The sequence below is a fragment of the Mya arenaria genome, chromosome 10 (genome assembly GCF_026914265.1).
Source record: "Mya arenaria isolate MELC-2E11 chromosome 10, ASM2691426v1".
NCBI classification, from domain to species: Eukaryota; Metazoa; Mollusca; class Bivalvia; order Myida; family Myidae; genus Mya; species Mya arenaria.
Window position 1 is genome coordinate 47,831,173 of NC_069131.1, and position 7,770 is coordinate 47,838,942.

General features: G+C 38.4%; 1 long non-coding RNA gene across 1 annotated transcript; it reads right to left on the minus strand.

Moving 5' to 3' along the window:
- Positions 1-3,534: 3,534 nt before the first annotated feature.
- LOC128206153 (uncharacterized) lies at positions 3,535-7,292 on the minus strand. The gene is made up of 2 exons (XR_008256402.1): positions 7,017-7,292; positions 3,535-4,114 (listed from the first exon to the last, which is right to left on the minus strand). It is a non-coding gene; the product is annotated as an uncharacterized LOC128206153 (long non-coding RNA).
- Between the last annotated feature and the right edge of the window lie 478 nt (positions 7,293-7,770).

The window sequence follows — 7,770 nt, forward strand, 5'->3', positions numbered from 1 at the left end:
CGGGCCACATCAGTTAAGGTCAAAACACCGGGCCACATCAGTCAAAGTCAAAACACCGGGCCACATCAGTTAAAGTAAAAACACCGGGCCACATCAGTCAAAGTCAAAACACCGGGCCACATCAGTTAAAGTCAAAACACCGGGCCACATCAGTCAAAGTCAAAACACCGGACCACATCAGTCAAAGTCAAAACACCGGACCACATCAGTCAAAGTCAAAACACCGGACCACATCAGTCAAAGTCAAAACACCGGACCACATCAGTCAAAGTCAAAACACCGGACCACATCAGTCAAAGTCAAAACACCGGACCACATCAGTCAAAGTCAAAACACCGGGCCACATCAGTCAAAGTCAAAACACCGGGCCACATCAGTCAAAGTCAAAACACCGGGCCACATCAGTCAAAGTCAAAACACCGGACCACATCAGTCAAAGTCAAAACACCGGACCACATCAGTCAAAGTCAAAACACCGGGCCACATCAGTCAAAGTCAAAACACCGGACCACATCAGTCAAAGTCAAAACACCGGACCACATCAGTCAAAGTCAAAACACCGGACCACATCAGTCAAAGTCAAAACACCGGGCCACATCAGTCAAAGTCAAAACACCGGACCACATCAGTCAAAGTCAAAACACCGGGCCACATCAGTCAAAGTCAAAACACCGGGCCACATCAGTCAAAGTCAAAACACCGGGCTACATCAGTTAAAGTAAAAACATCGGGCCACATCAGTCAAAGTCAAAACACCGGGCACATCAGTCAAAGTCAAAACACCGGGCCACATCAGTTAAAGTAAAAACACCGGGCCACATCAGTCAAAGTCAAAACACCGGGCTACATCAGTCAAAGTCAAAACACCGGGGCACATCAGTCAAAGTCAAAACACCGGGCTACATCAGTCAAAGTCAAAACACCGGGCCATATCAGTCAAAGTCAAAACACCGGGCTACATCAGTCAATGTCAAAACACCGGGCCACATCAGTCAAAGTCAAAACACCGGGGCACATCAGTTAAAGTCAAAACACCGGGCCACATCAGTCAAAGTCAAAACACCCGGGCACATCAGTCAAAGTCAAAACACCGGGCTACATCAGTTAAAGTAAAAACACCGGGCCACATCAGTCAAAGTCAAAACACCGGGCTACATCAGTCAAAGTCAAAACACCGGGCTACATCAGTCAAAGTCAAAACACCGGGGCACATCAGTCAAAGTCAAAACACCGGGCCACATCAGTCAAAGTCAAAACACCGGGCCACATCAGTCAAAGTCAAAACACCGGGCTACATCAGTCAAAGTCAAAACACCGGGCCACATCAGTTAAAGTCAAAACACCGGGGCACATCAGTCAAAGTCAAAACACCGGGCTACATCAGTTAAAGTCAAAACACCGGGCTACATCAGTCAAAGTCAAAACACCGGGCTACATCAGTCAAAGTCAAAACACCGGGCCACATCAGTCAAAGTCAAAACACCGGGCTACATCAGTCAAAGTCAAAACACCGGGCCACATCAGTTAAAGTAAAAACACCGGGCCACATCAGTCAAAGTCAAAACACCGGGCTACATCAGTCAAAGTCAGAACACCGGGCCACATCAGTCAAAGTCAAAACACCGGGCTACATCAGTCAAAGTTAAAACACCGGGGCACATCAGTCAAAGTCAAAACACCGAGGCACATCAGTCAAAGTCAAAACACCGGGGCACATCAGTCAAAGTCAAAACACCGGGCCACATCAGTCAAAGTCAAAACACCGGGCTACATCAGTCAAAGTCAGAACACCGGGTTACATCAGTCAAAGTCAAAACACCGGGCTACATCAGTCAAAGTCAAAACACCGGGCCACATCAGTCAAAGTCAGAACACCGGGCCACATCAGTCAAAGTCAAAACACCGGGCTACATCAGTCAAAGTCAAAACACAGGGCCACATCAGTCAAAGTCAAAACACCGGGCCACATCAGTTAAAGTCAAAACACCGGGCCACATCAGTCAAAGTCAAAACACCGGGCCACATCAGTCAAAGTAAAAACACCGGGCCACATCAGTCAAAGTAAAAACACCGGGCCACATCAGTCAAAGTCAAAACACCGGGCCACATCAGTCAAAGTAAAAACACCGGGCCACATCAGTCAAAGTAAAAACACTGGACCACATCAGTTAAAGTCAAAACACCGGGCCACATCAGTCAAAGTCAAAACACCGGGCCACATCAGTTAAAGTCAAAACACCGGGCCACATCAGTTAAAGTAAAAACACCGGGCCACATCAGTCAAAGTCAAAACACCGGGCTACATCAGTCAAAGTCAAAACACCGGGCTACATCAGTCAAAGTCAAAACACAGGACCACATCAGTTAAAGTAAAAACACTGGACCACATCAGTCAAAGTAAAAACACCGGGCCACATCAGTCAAAGTAAAAACACTGGACCACATCAGTCAAAGTAAAAACACCGGGCCACATCAGTCAAAGACAAAACACTGAGGCACATTAGTCAAATTCAAAACACCGGGTCACATCAGTCAAAGTAAAAACACCGGGCCACATCAGTCAAAGTAAAAACACCGGGCCACATCAGTCAAAGTAAAAACACTGGACCACATCAGTCAAAGTCAAGACACCGGGCCACATCAGTCAATGTCAAAACACCAGGGCATATCAGTCAAAGTAAAAACACTGGACCACATCAGTCAAAGTCAAGACACCGGGCCACATCAGTCAAAGTAAAAACACTGGACCACATCAGTCAAAGTCAGGACACCGGGCCACATCAGTGAAAGTCAAAACACCAGGGCATATCAGTCAAAGTCAAGACACCGGGCCACATCAGTCAAAGTAAAAACACTGGACCACATCAGTCAAAGTCAGGACACCGGGCCACATCAGTGAAAGTCAAAACACCAGGGCATATCAGTCAAAGTCAAAACACTGGACCACATCAGTTAATGTCAAGACACTGGACCACATCAGTGAAAGTCAAAACACCGGGCCACATCAGTCAAAGTCAAGACACCGGGCCACATCAGTCAAAGTAAAAACACTGGACCACATCAGTCAAAGTCAAGACACCGGGCCACATCAGTCAAAGTCAAAACACTGGTCCACATCAGTTAATGTCAAGACACTGGACCACATCAGTCAGTCAAAACACAATAACAATAAACTACACTACCGCCTGGCATGTTTGTTTTATACGTCAACTTCAATAAAGGTACTGTGCAAAGTATACGTTGGGGTTTCTGTATATCCCAGCAATAGAACCATGCACATTCAAGTTCAAGTTGTTCAATATTACATCTCACCGACTGAGTAACACTGGGTTTCATTAGCATTATCTTATGAAGCTGATTACATATGGGAATAATGTTGTTGCTTTTGAAATATCACAAACCTTATCGCATGTTTGTATATTTTGTTGTATGTATTAATTTAAAGTTCATACAATAAGAGTAATGGCATAGTTCTAAACTTTAATTGGCAATTCTGGTTGGTGTAAATTAATCATCAAATAATTAAACACAAACTAAAGGGTGTAATAGTCTGAACTTTATTCTCCAATAGGTTTGTCAAAATACTTCAAATCAATTAACATTTTATATGATAAAGTGACATTTTAAGAATATGCAAATTACAAACTTGTTGTCCAAAATTGTTCAATACAATAAGATTAAAATAAATCAACAATGCTAATATGCTGATAGGCTACAGTTTGTAACTTTTTTGACAATTATATATTATGTTTAAAGAAATATTTGTTTTTCAGACCCGATATATGGGTTGTCCTCGTACTACATCATTGACAACATGTTGTGTAATTTAGTTGGGTTTGCAGATGATATACTTGTGTGTATGGTCGACGAAGTTGGCCCATCTTCGTCTCATACTATTCGCTATATATGCCATAGGACATGGTTTTGACGTAGGGTTGAATTTCTCGTCGATATCATTTAGCCCCGGGACAAACCAGCCAGACCATTTTCCACTAGACCAACGGATCTTGTAAGCAACGATTCGGCCCTTTAATAGCTTCAGATCTGTCATATCTAGTCCTGCGGCCCATTGACATTGATTGGTTGCTTTTCGGGTGACTTGCCTGCAAATGGGCTGGAACAAAAATGAATCTAACACGAATAAGGTGAGTTTTGGTGATTCTGCTGTTAAAATGGTTGTCTTACACGAAAATCGCTTACACAAAGAACACATGTAAGTGATTTTGCAAGGATTTGGTCTTGAACGCGTAAGCTCAGTCCGAGTAAAAACTCTCAAACATTGATTCTTCTCAATATACTCATTCAGTTCTCGTTCTTGTTGTCTTTTATAATAATGTATCTAAGATTGATTTACAAACGGCGCAAAGTATACTTCAAAGACTATTTTGCATTTAAAGCAGCGTGAATAATGATCATGTTTGGATTATATAATATATAATCACTTTCCACGGATCCTGCTTTAATTGTTCCAACCGCTACACGTGTTATTCATTTTTCACGAGCACAAATCCGAAGTTGTATGATTTAAATCACTGGGGTTGTTAGAAAAGGTTTTGTTTTTAGCCTGTTTTCATAGACAACATTAACAGTGTATGTATACCACGTGATATATTTACGTCATAATATATCATAATATATCATATGCTACGTCAGAAGGCAACATTTTGCTTAAAATGAAGGAGTAAATCAAAGATAACTTTTCTTTTACTTCACCATTTTAAAAGAAACAAATGGCAGTCTTTGCCGCTTTAAAGCTGCACTCTCACAGATTGAACGTTTTGACAACTTTTTTTATTTTTTGTCTTTGAACGAGCCAAGTTTTGGGAAGATCCATGGAAACCAGTTATATAAGACTGCTGACAAAAAAATAGATCGCAGATTTTTATATTTAAGTTAAAAAATTGATGAGTTATGCATTTTTCTTAAACCGTTAGGAACGGTTTAAGCCATAAAACATTAATATTTGAACGAAAATATGCAAATATACGATCTGAATTTTGTCAGCAATCTTATATTATGGGTTTGCAGATATTTACGCAAAAATTTGCTCTTTCCAAGACAAAAGAATAAAAACGTGTAAAAATGGTATATCTGTGAGAGTGCAGCTTTAATTAAGGGCGACGCCTTCGTTTTATTACCGAAGTTTAATATGTGATTGATTTCTTCAAACACTTCAACAAACCTGTTTCCAAAAACTTATTTGGACAGTGCTCAGTCAGACGGCCGTATTGTGCAAAGGTTTGTCGAAGTGTTTAAAGAAACTACACTCTCAATCAACCTCTGGTAAAAGACCGAATGTCGGACTCAATAAGCTGCATAGACTGCGCCATGTTTCATTTAAAATGGTGAAGAAATAAGAATTATATATTTGTTTTAAGTCTTCATTCGAAGCAAAATATTGCCTTCCGAAGAAGCATTTATGACGCAATTTATCACGTGGTATACACACACTGGTTAATAACAAGCGAGTGTTTAAATGAATTGCTTTGTAATTTCTCGTCACGCTAATAACTGCACAGTTATGTCCCGTCCACTTGTGAGTGCCTCACTATTTTGTTGAAATGTAATTTTTGACCTCCTCTATCAACATTTTGCTTCTTGATAGACTTTCTTGAATAAATATATATTACAGCTGTGGATTTATTAAATGTTTCGATATTTGATTTTATTGGGATAATAGTTATTTGTTGAAATGTAAAGCGATCAACATTAAACCACAATTAAGCCTGTTGAACGTGATAGAGCATAAGGCTGGTAAAAAAGGTTGATCAAACTGGTTGTTCAAAGTATTGCAGAAATAAAAATGTTAATAAATTCACACACACAAAAATCGCATTGCCTCTCTTTTTTTACAAGGTAAAATATATAACTTCTTTTTCATTATTATTATTATTATATAAATACACATGCATACATGATAATGCAGTTAGACTTTATTTAAACGTGCGGCATCGTAGTTAATTTCTTTACATGCAGATATAAATGAGTTTATCGATGTTCGAAATATGGCTAAAAAAAGCTTATTTTATCAACTCAAAATATGATGAACCTATAGGCTTATGATTTTACAAACAAAATATACAGGAAACAGCACAAAAAAATCCGCGATCGGAATTTACTTAAAAAACGATAACATGTTCGTGTAATATTTGATAGAGTTTCGGAGTTTATTTACAGAAAATACATCAAGCCAAAGTGTCCATGTGTTATAACAAAACTTTTTTTAACTTATGATCAATGTACAAAACAACTTTCCCCTTAGTTTTAAGGGTCATTATTTAGCAGTCAAAATACATACATCCTTTGTATGGTGTATGGGTGTATCAATGAGTTGAGCAAATTTGACGGACTAAAATTCAAAATTTTAATAAAAAAGCATTGAATTATTTTGTGCGGTTTGTGTTGATACTTCTTTTTTAAGAAATTTAATTCACACGTTTTGACTATTCTTTTAATATATTGTCTTATAAGAGAATTAATCACAAAAAACCCAAGACATTGTTGACTAGGTAGTCTGGAGCAATTCCACACAAAATTCAAGTAAAAAAAGAGTTTTTTCACAAAAATTCAAATGCTTTTTGATCAAACATCTGATAAATTTTCCTTTCGTAAAAGTAGTTCAACAGCTTATTATCGCAAATGATGTTTATTTTACGCCAGAAAAAGATTAATTCTAAAACGTAAATAAAACTTTAACTTTTGAAACATTGTTTTGCCCACCCCACCCATGGGTGTATTGTAGAAAGCCCTTAATTCAAAATCATTGCCGAAACTCATTATAAACGGAACTAATGCAGTCAAAGTACACAGAAGCCAAACAAGATTCCGTACAAGACTTCAATATTCACAATACAAGTTTAATAATGAAAACCAAGTGCTTTCAATTCCAGTTATATTTTTTTTGTTTTATACGTGACGAATCAAAACAAAATATCGACATATAAATGCAGTTCATTACACGAACTACTGGTTTGATAGTTATGTCTATACATGAAATAATAACTGATAAAGTGTACCTGTGAAGTAATGTCGTATACCAGCACATCCTGGGCCTCTACGGCACTCCACACTGACAACAATAACAAACTTAGCATCAACAGCTTCATTTCTACCAAATATGTATTCTTACACACTAAGTTTTTTTTCCAAAACATTCTTTAGTATTTATACACAACACGGCGAGCTGTCGTATAGTTATTGGCTGGTTTTCAATCAATCAAATGTTGAGAATGTAAATGCTTAGAATTAAGAAAAGCCAAATGCGGTCGAGATTATGTTCATTATATTTCACTAAACGCAATGCCACATCTGCATTGATATAATCATGTTTAACGCATAGGTAATTCTGTTAATTACCTGACTCAATCAGAACTATTTACAATATACCAATACATTTTAGGGCCGGCAAAATTGTAAAGACCGTTTGAAGGACCAAAATTAAGAAAGTTTTATTTTGAGGTTCAATATTGTGATTGCAGTCAAGAGAGCTTATTCGACCACGTTTGACTTTAATCTACCCAAGTCTGCCATACAGCCACTATAGACTCTCAAGTTCATCGTGTGGCAAGAACACATTGCCAAAACTTACACTAAAGAGACTATAAAGCTCTACAAAATGCCAATTACACACTATCTTTGCTAAACTTGAGACCGCGTGTAAAAAATCCTATATAGGTTCTCAATTTAGTACCATGTTAATCCAATTTATGTTGCATTTTTTTAGTGTAAAAACATACCTCAGGTCTCTTCTACATCCATCCAATCTTGAAC